Source organism: Triticum aestivum, chromosome 3B, assembly GCF_018294505.1.
Source record: "Triticum aestivum cultivar Chinese Spring chromosome 3B, IWGSC CS RefSeq v2.1, whole genome shotgun sequence".
Lineage (NCBI taxonomy): Eukaryota > Viridiplantae > Streptophyta > Magnoliopsida > Poales > Poaceae > Triticum > Triticum aestivum.
Window position 1 is genome coordinate 315,067,334 of NC_057801.1, and position 14,667 is coordinate 315,082,000.

The 14,667-nt window shown below is 40.3% G+C and overlaps 1 long non-coding RNA gene across 1 annotated transcript; it reads left to right on the plus strand.

Moving 5' to 3' along the window:
- The first annotated feature begins 11,594 nt into the window (after window positions 1-11,594).
- LOC123065370 (uncharacterized) lies at window positions 11,595-13,774 on the plus strand. The gene is made up of 2 exons (XR_006430998.1): window positions 11,595-11,856; window positions 13,034-13,774. It is a non-coding gene; the product is annotated as an uncharacterized lncRNA (long non-coding RNA).
- The last annotated feature ends 893 nt before the right edge of the window (window positions 13,775-14,667 follow it).

Here is a 14,667-nt window from a genome sequence, read left to right on the forward strand (position 1 = left end):
AGCCTGAGTTTGAGGATAACATGGTAATGATGGATCCATCCCATCCAACCTCAGCTGCAACACAAACAGACGCACAGGCTGCAAGAACTACAAGACCTAGTGCTCCCTTAGCTCTAGTGCTCAAAACCATGACCGACCAGATGCTTTATCTCATTCAAGTTACTCAGAGGATCAAGTAGAGTTTGGCCAACCTCGTAGAGAACCAAAAGAGTCTTGAGAGGATAGTTGAGACTAAAATTCATGATTTGGATGTCAAGGTTACAGAGGTTCGGACCACTGTTGAGATCCTGAAGCATGAGGTGGATGAAGCCAAGGCAGGGTCTTCTAGTTATACGGGGAGCACCCAAGTGAAGGCATTCTGACGACCACTCAGTTCCAGAGGACGCCCACATCAGCTGCCGTACTAGTAACCTCCAGAGCTACAGTTTCAGCTCCAGCTATTGCACCTTCAATTGACACTTAGTGCCTCATGCCGTCTCCACTCCTCCAGCCCAGCTGACTTCAGCAGAGATCTTCGTAGACACTTTTCTCTCCACTCCAACGTCTACACACACCAGCGCTGCAAATAAGAGGACTTCACCACTAGGAGCTGCCGGAGATCAAGCCTAGAGCGACCTTTAGCACTATTCTTCGAACTTTTTGGTACTTGTTGCCAAAGGGGGGGAATTAGTATAGATCATTAGGCTTTGATATAGTTCTTTTGCTTTTATCGTTTGGCTTCTTTGAGAGATTCTTTCTACTTGGAGTTACTTTTTCTTGATGCATGTATGAGACTACTTTATTGTGTGCTTGATCATACCATACTTTAATGCTATGCTTGTTTGGATATTCATTCTTATGCTCTTTGTATGATCATTCACTTGGTTGATTGGTGATGAGTGCTTATTACATTGCAATCTTATCATTTTGAGCACTCCACCAAGATGTATGTGACATGGAAGAGTAACACATGAGCCTAATCGATTGTGCATTTGCATTCAAATGCAAAATTTTAATGATGCACAAATTTAGAGGGAGCTCTTGCTTATCACATACTTCTTAAACAAACAATGTATTTCATTCATTATATCTTTTGTCAAAGTTTTGATCTATATGTTGTCATCAAGTACTAAAGAGGGGGATACTGAAAGTGCATTTAATCCCTGGGTGGTTTTGGTAATTAATAAAAACATATATGTCATTGATCTAATGCACATTGATAATAGGTTTCAGAGAAGATCAATGATTGGCATGTCAAAGACAAGTGGATGTGTACCCCTCAAAGTAGAAAGGATAAAGATTGGCAAAGCTTCAAGACTCTATATTTTTCGTTAAGTGATCCAAGATCACATCGAGTCCATAGGAAAGCCAATACTATTAAAAGGGGATGAGGTTTTGATCGTGACTCAGTTGCTCAAGTGCTTAGTGATATTGCTCAAAAACCCTCAAAGATTTCTCCAGTTCCATGTTATCCAAAACCCGAAAGTTGATCTCGGTCCCACCGAAACACTCCCATACTGACCCACTGAGATTACTATATACACTGCCACAAGAAAACCCTAATACTTTGGTGCAACCGAAATGGATCTCGGTCTCACCGAGATGGCCTGACCAAGTTTCTGTGATGAAGTGATACGTCTCCAATGTATCTATAATTTATGATTGTTCCATGCTATTATATTATCTGTTTTGGATGTTTTAAATGCATTAATATGCTATTTCATATTATGTTTGGAACTCGCCTATTAACCTAGTGCCCAGCGCCAGTTTTTGTTTTTTAGTTTTACGGAAAAGAAATATCAAACGGAGTCCAAATGGAATAAAAGTTTTGTGATAATTTTTCTTGGACCAGAAGACATCTAGAGAACTTGGAGAGGGGGCCAGAATGTTCCCGAGGAGGCCACAATCCTGCCAGGCGCACCCTGAGATCTTGTGGGCCCCCCAGAGGTCTTCTAACCCAAATCTTTGCACTATAAATTCCCAAATATTCCCAAACCATCAGAGGCATCCACCAAAACACTTTTCCACTGCCGCAAGCTTCTGTGCTCATGAGATCCCATCTTGGGGCCTTTTCCAGCTACATGCCAGAGGGGGATTCCATCACGGAGGGCCTCTACATCGACCTTGCTGCCCTTCCGATGAAGCGTGAGTAGTTTACCACAGACCTACGAGACCATAGCTAGTAGCTAGATGGCTTCTTCTCTCTCTTTGATCTTCAATAAATGTTCTCCTCGATGTTCTTGGAGTTCTATCTGATGTAATATTCTTTCGTAGAGTGTTTGTCGAGATCCGATGAATTGTGGATTTATGATTAGATTATCTATGAATATTATTTGAGTCTTCTTGAACTCTTTTATGCATGATTAAATATCTTTGTATTTCTCTTTGAAATTTCGGTTTGGTTTGGCCAACTAGATTGGTTTTTCTTGCAATGGGAGAGGTGCTTAGTTTTGGGTTCAATCTTGCCGTGTCCTCACCTAGTGACATAGTAGGGGTAGCGAGGCACATATTGTATTGTTGCCATCAAGGATAAATGGATGGGGTTTATATCATATTGCTTGAGTTTATCCATCTACATCATGTCATCTTACTTAAAGTGTTACTCTGTTCTTAAGAACTTAATACTCTAGATGCATGCTGGATAGCGGTTGATGTGTGGAGTAATAGTAGTAGATGCAGAATCGTTTCGGTCTATTGGACACGGACGTGATGCCTATATTGATGATCATTGCCTTAGATATCGTCATAGCTTTGTGCTTTTCTATCAATTGCTCGACAGTAATTTGTTTACCCACCATATGCTATCTTCAAGAGAGAAGCCTTTGTGAAACCTGTGGCCCCCGGGTCTATTTTCCATCATATATTTTAGATCTATAAACTAAAAAACCCAAAAATACCTTTCTGCACTTTATGTATATTTACTTTAGTTTGCCTTTTTATTTATCTTTTATACCTATATCTATTAGATCACACTCTTGTTCGTGACCATGAATGGATTGACAACCCCTTTTTCGCGTTGTGTGCAAGTGTTTGTTAGTTTGCGCAAGCGGATAGATTGGAGACTTGCTTGTGCCTCCTACTGGTGTAACATCCTGAAATTTTAAATTTTGGATTGTTAATTAATTAAATAGGATTTATTAAAAAACTTTGCTTGTGTTGCTTGTTGTTAGTAAATTTTGACTAGGATTTCAAACTTTTGGAGTTCAAATGAATATTAAACTGAGAGGGAATAAAAGGACTTTCCTAATTTTCATTTGGATCTTATTTTAGGTTTGAGAATATTCATAATATTTCCAATTTAAATATGAGAGAGGATGACATGACTTCCTCAAAGAATAATATTGGTGAATAATTGAATATTCTCTAATTTGGATGTTGAACATTTAAAACAATTCCATCTCAAAAATAAAATTTTACGAGAGAAGGTAACATGACTCCTTTAATAGTTGGAAATTCTTTAAATCTTATTTGAATCTTTCTCTGGAGTTCAATAAATTTTATGGAACATTTTATAAGTTTCAAAGTAAAGTTTACGAAAATACTATATGAACTGTTTTTTATAAGTATTTTGGACTATGAAAATGTTCACTATTCATTATATTGTATATGTATATTCTGTAAATTTTCTGGTTTTTTTATAGAGTTTTATTTGGATCAAGTAATTGAGCCAAATTGATTTTCTGTAATTCCAGAGAAAAAAAACTATTCTAAACCTACCCGGCCTAGCTATCCCGGCGGCCCAGTCCCTTTTCGCCACTCACGCGCGCGAGACAGCACAGCAGTAGGCCGAACAGCAGCGCTGCCACAGCCCACCTTGCAGGTGCACCTCTCTCTGCCCCCCTTTTTTCTCCGCCTCCGACACATGGGTCCCGCACGCATCCTTCAACCTCCCGCTCGGTCTCCTGCTTCTGCACGCCAGCGCCGCCACGCCCAATCGGACTCCGTGCGATTCGCCCGATCCCGAATCCCTCGCTCCAAACCGCGGGCTCCAAGAGACTCCTCTCAAACCCCTTTACCGATTACCACAATCACCGCTTGAGGCCCGCCCTGATTTCGTGTTCGCTGGCCTAGAGAAGATCCGCCACAAAGCCAAACTCCGGAGTGTGAATCGACCATCTTCGATGATCCCCTCGACTGTCTAAACTCCGCTTCTTCATATACGTGTTGTTGCACACCTCTCCTTGAATCTTTTGTTTTTCTCCTGGAAGCTCTGAATCGAGCTCGGGGATGAAGTTTGGAAGAAACTTCTCGCCACCGCACTTCGTCGCAGCACACCAGAGCGCCGCCCACGTTTCTCCGCTTCACCAGGAAGCCGAGGAACAGTCCGAGGACACCCTCATATGCGCCACACCATGCTTCATCTCCCCATGCATTACCCCGAGTCATGAGACCACCGGACCGAGCTGCACGTCGACGACCGGAGCCCTGCAGCTCTTCTTCTCCAAGTTCGGTGCCATCATGCTCTGTTCTCCGGTGAGGCATCTGTACACTGTCCGATCTAACTTAATCCAACATCCCATATCTGTTTAAACTCTGAATCGATATAGTCCAATAAGGCGACCCCATGTGGCACTCCAACAGCAGTTGTGGCAACAACATCAGAAACGCTGCCACGATAGACTTTTTGGGCAGATTTCAATTCAATTTTCATTTTGCTATACCTTGAGATCCACACATTCAAATCAAGTGATCCTTTTTCCTACATGTTCATAATGACCTCTACCATCCCGTAGAATCAATATTTCATTTGTCCAAACCTTTAAAATTTGACCAACTATAGTTGAAATTTGAATCTCCATAAGATCATATCCCGCAAACCGTATATCCTATTCAATTGATTCCTTTTGCCTACGAGCACGTGAAACAAATACTTGTTGAACATATTCTGTATAATCATATTTAAATACTTTTTGACCCATTTGAATTCAAATTCAATGCATACCTCATTTCGCTATAACTTGTGTTATAGTACCCCTATTCAGTCGATTCTTTTTGCAAATGAACAACTATGTCATATGCAATATGTCAAACAACTTGCATGTTGTTCTCCAAATACTTTTTATCTTGTTCTATAATATCTCAAAACATAGGATTTTGTAGCAATATCTCTCTCTGTATTAACTCTTTGGAGTTGACTTCTTCACCTGTCACCTTATAGCACCATCGAGAACCTATATTATATATTAAACCTATATATGTTGATGTTGTTCAACCTTGCCATATTTGTTTTGTTATCTTTTGATTATTCTATGTGGCATGGTTGTTTATTTGGAATCTTTCAATTGCGATAGATTGCTCGGAGCGTGATGAGTAGAATTATCAAGATTGTGAGTGCGACGATCATCATCAAACTTACAGGCAAGTTACACCTTGATCATCCTTCATCCTATTTTTTATGCATGTAGTTATATATCACATTACTATATTATGCATGTGTAGGAATATTATGGTAGCATGTTACTGCTACTGAGATGCAGTTAGTACGGCCTTATTGTAGATCATGGTAGTTGTACTCTTGCTATGCTATGTAGACAGGGATTGGTTCATGTATTCATCGAGATTATGTGAGGACTATATATAATATAACTTACGTAAAACATCATATATAATTTACCTCTGGACGGACAACGTTGCATCATGGTTTATTGTTCCTTTTCTAAGGGCATGGACCATGGCTAAGTGCCCCCGAATGGTATTGCTGGGTGGTTTTAAGAACATCATGGTTTATACCCACTAAATGTAAGTGGGTGTCGTCCAGGCTCAAAAAGATCAGACAAACTTAGTGACTAGTAGCTTCCATGTACAACCACTGGCTAATATGGGCTCTGGCTTAGTTGATCAGTTGTGGAGACCTTACCCGGATGTGCCAACAGATGTAGTTATGATAGTTTGGATGGGCCTCATGTGGGACTAGGCGACTGCTTCTGAAAGACTTTGTCTCGATCTTTGGATTGAGCCCAGTGGGTAAAATGTCCAGACCTCTGCAGAGTGTATAAACTAATCATGATTAGCTGTGTCCCGGGTTATGGACAAATTTGAGCAACTATGCCATTACAGTTGTTGGATGATCTTGACAGATGATACCTTACTAAAAAAATTGCGTGGGAAACTTAATAACTAGGATAGGTTGGTATTGGATTGCCCAATTCAACCATATGTACTATTTGTAGCAAGAAAAAAAAAAAAATTTGACTATTATACTACGTAGTTATCAGGGGAAGCTAGCTTTCTGCAAAACAACCACTACATTTATCCTCTTGATATACCTTGCATATAGATATAGGTTGTAGCGACCAGACCTCAAACAGTCTGATCTCTGTGCTTTAGTGTCATCCCTGGATCCGTAATGCTAACACACACAATACTTGAAGGATTTATAGCAGTAGCAATCACACACTTATTACATCGAATGTCTCAAAAGAGAATTTATTACAATAAATATGGCTTAAGGCCATCTAATAGCGATAACAGCGGAAGGCTTGGAAGATAAGCGAGTCCATCAACTCCAACGGCATCGCTGAGTATAAGACCACGACCTAAGGCACCTTAATCGTCGTCTGAAAAGTCTGCAACATGAATGTTGCAGCCCGAAAACGGGTCAGCACATGGAATATGCTGGCAATGTAACACATAGAGAGTAATGAAAGAATAATGCTATACTACATGCATATATGGCTGGTGGAAAGCTCTATGGTTATAGTTTTGCATAAAGCCAATTTTTCCCTACTGCAAAGGAATAAATTTTATTTAACTATCATAGTGGTTGTTAAACATTGAGAAGGTTCACCCAACTCAATCCCAATTAAGAATCATCATTAAACCCAACAAAATTAATTAAAGTAACATGATGAGATTCACATGATAATCCAAGTACTAGATACTCAAAACGTCCATAACCGGGGACACGACTAATCATGATTAGTTTATACACTCTACAGAGGTTTGCGCACTTTTCCCCGCAAGACTCGATCTCCTCCGTTGGGATTCTTGCACTACATGGTGTTTGAGAAACGGATGACCGAGACATAGTCTTTCAGAAGTGTTTACACCTTACGATGGTTAGACCGTTACACCTACTTTCCCCTACATCTGCTAGTCTACCACTGTAAGAGTTCACACGACTTAATCAACTATGCTAGAGCCCATATTAGCTTGCGGCTGCACACGGAAGTTTCTAGCATGAATAATCTCATGATCCCTTTGAGCCTGGGTGGCGGTCCATAAAGAAAAATAACATGCAATCACTGGAATCCCAGGTGCCTCAATCCACCCAGATGTGTATTAAAGTTGCCACCTTAGATAAACCATTAAATTAATAATCTCACATCTGTCATGGAAACACTCACCCAATCCACGTCTATTGGCATAGTATAACAATATAGCAAACGTAGAAGTAACTCCCAAAGGTTTGATAATAAAACAGGTAATAGGTTCTACCTCAACTACTTCCCAACCCCACATGTTAAATAAGATCCTAATCATGCAATAGTTTAAGTATTGATCTAATGCAATAAAACTGGGTAGTAAAGAGGTATGATCAAAGTGTTACTTGCCTTGCTAATGATCCGTGAAACCTAGAGATTCGACGTAGCAAGCGGCGCACTCCGGATACTCCATCGCAAACAAACAAGCATACAATAAGCACTCATCTAATGCACAGGTAAAACACAAATAAGAGATCTAACCAGAAAGTTCAACTTAAGAACTCCGGTTTGCAAAAGGAATCAAATCAAACGAAGCAACGAAACTCAAACGGCGAAAGAAAACAACTTCGTTTTACTAATCTGGACCTAAGTCAAATTTTACAGTAGCAAAAGCTTGTTTGAGTTGGTTAAACGGAAAGAGGGTTTCAAGTCGACACCCTAGACGCTTGAATCGCCTGATTCCGATAAACGAGCAAAAAGTTATACTAGAACGAAAATCGGATCAGAAATCGCGATCAGAAATAATCGCGAAAAAATTCGAGAAAGAGAAAAACGACGAACAGGCTAACGAACGAAGGTTCGCTGTCTGCAACTAAACAATGAAAACCGTTCGTTAAAATGAACGGACGGACGAACTTCCGCTAAATAGACTAAACCGAAAAAAACCAATCTCTATAAAAAATAAACCTGGTTCCTAAAAAACCCGACGGTTTTCTCTCAAAAACCGCGGCGGCGACGGGGTCTACCTCTGGCGGGTCAATGGCGGCGGCGGCGGGGTCCGGCGGCAGCAGCGACGTGGGCAGCAGGTGGTGGCGGCGGCGCGGATCGTGGGCGGCGGCGGCGCTAGGGTTTCGGCGGCGGTGTGGGCTGGGCTGGGGCGGCGGTGGGCTTCGGGGGCAGGGGGGCCCTGACTTATAAAGCCCCCCCCCCCCGGGCGGTGTCCCGCTCGGGTACAGCCCGGAGTCGGTTTCCTTTTTTTTTAAATGTTACGCGCAGAAAAACAATTAAAAGAAATACTAAACGGACTCCAAAAATCTCGAAATTAATTTTCCCCGGCTTCTAAAATCAAGCCGGACAAGATGAACATTTATTTGGGGCCTAAATGCAATTTTGAAAAACGCGCATTTTTCCTAAATTCAAATAAAGCAGCAATAAAGTCCAAAATAAAATCTTATTTGATTTGTTTATCAAATTTCTTTATTTTGGAAAGTCATTTTATTCCCTCTCTCATATTTTTATAATAGAAATAATTGAAGATAAAATAAATAAAATTAAATGATCCTATTTTCAAAATTTGAGTAAACTCAAATATGAAAATAACGAAATCCCCAAACTCTCTCCGTGGGTCCTTGAGTTGCGTAGAATTTCTAGGATCGAGCCAAAATACAATAAATATGATATGCAATGATGATCTATGTATAACATTCCAAATTGAAATCTTGGTATGTTACATAGGTCTATTATATCATTCCTTGTGTGACTTGCCAATACATTCAAAGTATCGACCCTTCATGGCTGCAACGTTTCATGTTGTAGATTTTATACGACGAGTGAGTGAAACAATGTAAGGTTACGATGTCTATACTCGACATTTGCCTGCGGTGTTGATGGACTTCATGGAGATTTTATTTGCTTGTCTGCTGCATTTCATTTGTATGCTAGCTTGAGCTATGCAGGTATGTATTATATTAAATTTTGGATCTACGACGTAATATTATGACATGTGGTTTATTCTTGATATTACATCATGTACTATGTGTGCTAGCTATTGATCCAGGGACTAGCGAGTGAGCACAGAGCCATAGAATTTTATCAGGTTCGAGTAATTATAGATGGTATCAGAGCCTATGTTGACTGTAGGTCATAACCCTTAGAATGGACTAGGAAAAGCCATAGGTACAAAATTATTTTATCACTTCTTGATTACTTACTATATCTACTCGTACTCCTCATCTATTACTCATCTTCTAAAGTTTCTCCTCTTGTTTTCTATTAATGGCCATCCTATAGTAACCCCATTCACCTCCATCACTGATGATGTATTGTTTGGGAAGCAATGCTACAATGAGGATTGATGGAATTAAGAAAGAAGTATTTTTGCGCGACTCAGGAAGGACTAACGACTTTCAGATTACTAGATGATCTTCATGGTTAATTTAGATGAGAAGGGCAAGCTTAGATTCAGACCACCACTAATAATTTAAGTTTGATAAACGATTCACGCGTAGTATGATGAGATCATATCTCTTTTGGATATGACCTTACCTGTAGGATTTCCTTGTGTGGTGTGACTTTTTTGATATTTTTATTGATTGATGTTGTGTGATGTGATTTGCTATTATTTTGCGAGTAGAATAAGTTTGTGATGTTTAGACCCCTACCTATTTATTATGCTACAAGATTCAAGGAGAGCAAGCTATGACAAGACGGTGTTATGAAGATTTCTTTGTTGATGCAATACAAAAGCTACCTACACTGAAGACTTTGAAGATACAAGATTTATATATACGTATATTGTTAGATGTGTTTTATGAGCTGTCATTGTGTCTGTTTTATTGACAGCGCACATCAAAACTTATTTTCCAAACTTGTGTGATGCTTGTATGGGTATCTATCTCTTTCTCCAAGGTATCTCTTCTAAACCCAAGACCCGCACCAAAGAAGTTACTACATTTCTTTCAAATCCACAGAATGGAGTGAAGATGGATGCAACCTAGGGATGAGTTCAAGCTTAAGCATGAGCACTAGGATCCCCAAGAAGAAAGCACTATCTTGCTGAAGAAAGAACCCTCAAGGAAGCTACAATTCATCGGCATACATTTTAAAGTAGTTGACGCAAACCCGAGAATTGAAAGGAATGATAGATGGTTTTGTTTGGCATGCAGGACAAATGGATTTACCCGAACATAGTTCATGAACAAGAGAAGTTCTGCAATACTTGTGAGGATGCCCGAGTGTTAGAAAACAAGATTTTCTAAACCATATACAAGATAATGATTTGGGTGCGGAATGGATTGATCACCATGCCGACTTACTCTTATTATTCGCTCTTGCTATGTGGGGCGGTAAATCTAGAGTGACATTCCTATAGTAGAGAGATGTCGCCATTAAGCCTAAACTTTAGACTGGTATGACATTTCACCCTTGTAGAAGGCAGTCGTTTCCAATAGTAGGTGGTACGGTGAGAATAAACCAAGACTCTTTCTGCAGGAACTATTCTTGATGACCGCCATGAGAGAATCGATGTGTTTAGTATTGGCGGAAGACCTGTCAACCATGAAATTTGAGTAAATGGAAGACCACCCGGTTGATATGGAATTCAAGATCTCAAAGGAGTGTAGTGCATACATATGAAGGATTTCATCGAAGGAGTACGATTTTTGAAGACCGGTGACTCTTATTAAAAGGGTGGTAGTACTCCACACTCGGATTAATAATGGATATTGACGGAGACCCCGACCCTAGCCTTTTCTTTCTAGCCTCTTCGAATCTCGGGGACGAGATTCATTTTAAGGGTGGTATATTTGTAACATCCCAAAATTTTAAATTTTGGAATGTTAATTATTTAAATAGGGTTATTTAAAAAACTTTGCTTGTGTTGCTTGTTGTTAGTAAATTTTGACTAGGATTTGAAACTTTTGGAGTTTAAATGTATATTAAATTGAGAGGGAATAAAATGGCTTTCCCTATTTTCGTTTGGATATTATTTTAGGTTTGAGAAGATTCATAATATTTCCAATTTACATATGAGAGAGAAGGTAACATGACTCCTTCAATAGTTGGAAATTCTTTAATTGTTATTTGAATCTTTCTCTGGATTTCAACAATATTTTATGGAACATTTTATAAGTGTCAAAGTAAAGTTTACGAAAATATTATATGAGTTGTTTTTTATAAGTATTTTTGACTATGAAAATGTTCACTATTCATTATATTGTACATGCATATTCTGTAAATTTTCTGGTATTTTTTTATAGAATTTTATTTGGATCAAGTAATTGAGCCAAATTGATTTTCTGTAATTCCAGAGAAAAACTATTCTAAACCTACCCGGCCTAGCATCCCGGTGGCCCAGTCCCTCTCTGCCGCTCACGCGCGCGAGATAGCGCAGCAGCAGGCCGAACAGCAGCGCAACCCCAGCTCACCTCGCAGGCGCACCTCTCTCTGCCCCCACTTCTTTTCTCTGCCGACGACACATGGGCCCCGCACACATCCTTCAACCTCTCGCTCGGTCTCCTGCTTCTGCACGACAGCGCCGCCACGCCCAGATCGGACTCCGTGCGATTCGCCCGATCCCGAGTTCCTCGGTCCAACCCGTGGGCACCAAGAGACTCTCAAACCCCTCGACTGGTTCCCACAATCACCGCTTGAGGCCCGCCCTGATTTCATGCTCGCTGGCCTCGAGATGATCCGCCGCAGAGCCAAACACCGGCGTGTGAATCGACCATCTCCGGTGATCCCCTCGACTGCCTGAACTCCGCTTCTTCATATACGTGTTGTTGCACCTCTCTTTGAATCTTCTGTTTTTCTCCTAGAAGCTCTGAATCGAGCTCGGGGACGAAGTTTCGAAGAAACTCCTCGCCACCGCACTTTGTCGCAGCACACCAGAGCGCCGCCCGTGTTTCTCCGCTGCACCAGGAATCTGATGAACACTCTGAGGATGCCCTCGTACGCGCCACACCATGCTTCACCTCTCCGTGAATTATTCCGAGTCATGAGACCACCGGACCGAGCTGCATGTCGATGACCGGAGCCCTGCAGCTCTTCTTCTCCAAGTTCGGTGCCACCAGCCCACCATGCTCTGTTCTCCGGCGAGGCATCTGTACACTGTCCGATCTAACTTAATCCAACATCCCATATCTGTTTAAACTCTGAATCGATATAGTCCAATAAGGCGACCCCATGTGGCACTCCAACAGCAGTTGTGGCAACAACATCAGAAACGCTGCCACAATAGACTTTTTGGGCAGATTTCAATTCAATTTTCATTTTGCTATACCTTGAGATCCACCCATTCAAATCAAGTAATCCTTTTTCCTACATGTTCATAATGATCTCTACCATCCTGTAGAATCAATATTTCATTTGTCCAAACCTTTTAAATATGACCAACTCTAATTCAAATTTGAATCTCCATAAGATCATATCCCGCAAACCGTATATCCTATTCAATTGATTCCTTCTGCCTACGAGCACGTGAACCAAATACTTGTTGAACATATTCTGTATAATCCTATTCAAATACTTTTTGACCCATTTGAATTCAAATTCAATGCATACCTCATTTCGCTATAACTTGCGTTATACTACCCCTATCCAGTCGATTCTTTTTGCAAATGAACAGCTATGTCATATGCAATATGTCAAATAACTTGCATGTTGTTTTCCAAATACTTTTGACCTTGTTCTATACTATCTCAAAACATAGGATTTTGTAGCAATATCTCTCTATATATTAACTCTTTGGAGTTGACTTCTTCTCCTGTCACCTTACAGCACCATCGAGAACCTATATTATATATTAAACCTATATATGTTGATGTTGTTCAACCTTGCCATATTTGTTTTGTTATTCTTTTGATTCTTCTATGTGGCATGGTTGTTTATTTGGATTCTTTTATTTGCGATAGATTGCTCGGAGCGTGACAAGTAGAATTATCAAGATTGTGAGTGCGACGATCTTCATCAAACTTACAGGCAAGTTACACCTTGATCATCCTTCATCCTATTTTTTATGCATGTAGTTATATATCACATTACTATATTATGCATGTGTAGGAATATTATGGTAGCATGTTACTGCTATTGAGATGCAGTTAGTACGGCCTTATTGTAGATCTTGGTAGTTGTACTCTTGCTATGCTATGTAGACGGGGATTGGTTCATGTATTCATCGAGATTATGTGAGGACTATATATAATATAACTTGAGTAAAAACATCATATATATTTACCTATGGACGGACAGGGTTGCATCAAGGTTTCTTGTTCCTTTTCGACGGGCATGGACCATGGCTAAGTGCGCCCAAACGGTATTGCTGGGTGGTTTCAAGAACATCATGGTTTATACCCACTAAATGTAAGTGGGTGTCGTCCAGGCTCAAAGATCAGACAAACTTAGTGACTAGTAGCTTCCATGTACAACCACTGGCTAATATGGGCTCTGGCTTAGTTGATCAGTTGTGGAGACGTTACCTGGATGTGCCAGCAGATGTAGTTATCATAGTTGGGATGGGCCTCCTATGGGACTAGGCGACTGCTTCTGAAAGACTTTGTCTCAATCTTCGGGTTGAGTCCAATGGATAAAGTGTACAAACCTCTGCAGAGTGTATAAACTAATCATGATTAGCCGTGTCCCCAGTTATGGATAAATTTGAGCCACTATGCCATTACAGTTGTTGGATGATCTTGACAGATGATACCTTACTAAAAAAATTATGTGGGAAACTTAATAATTGGGATAGGTTGGTATTGGATTGCCCAATTCAACCATATGTATTATTACTATGTAGTTATCAGGGAAAAACTAGCTTTCTGCAAAACAACCACTACATTTATCCTCTTGATATACCTTGCATATAGATGTAGGTCTGTTATATCATTTCTTGTTTGACCTGCCAATACATTCAAAGTATTGACCCTTCGTGGCTGCAGCGTTTTATGTTGCAGATTTTATACGACGAGTGAGTGACACGATGTAGGGTTACGATGTCTATACTCGACATTTGCCTCTGGTGTTGATGGACCTCATGGAGATTTTATTTGCTTACTGCTGCATTTTGTTTGTATGCTAGCTTGAGCTATGCAGGCATGTATTATATTAGAATTTGGATCTACGATTATGTGGTTTATTCTTGATATTACATCATGTACTGTGTGTGCTAGCTATTGATCCAGGGACTAGCATGGTGAGCACAGAGACATCGAATCTTATCAGGTTCGGGTCGTTACAACTAGATTGATACCTTGGTTCTTAACTGAGGGAAATACTTATCTCTACTTTGTTGCATCACCCTTTTCTCTTCAAGGGAAAAATCAACGCAAGCTCAAGAAGTAGCATGAAGTTGCTTCACTTCAGAATCACCTAGATGAACCGATCAGAATTTCCAAAACGAGTTCTTGACCTAGCCATCGCACTTCAGTCCCACCGAGTTGGTATGATCGATCTCACCAAAAAGCCTAACGGTCAAGTCTTTTGCTCTAGTCGGTCTCATTGAGATTTTCATGTCAGTGTCACCGAGTTGGGTCAAAGACTTGTAACAGTT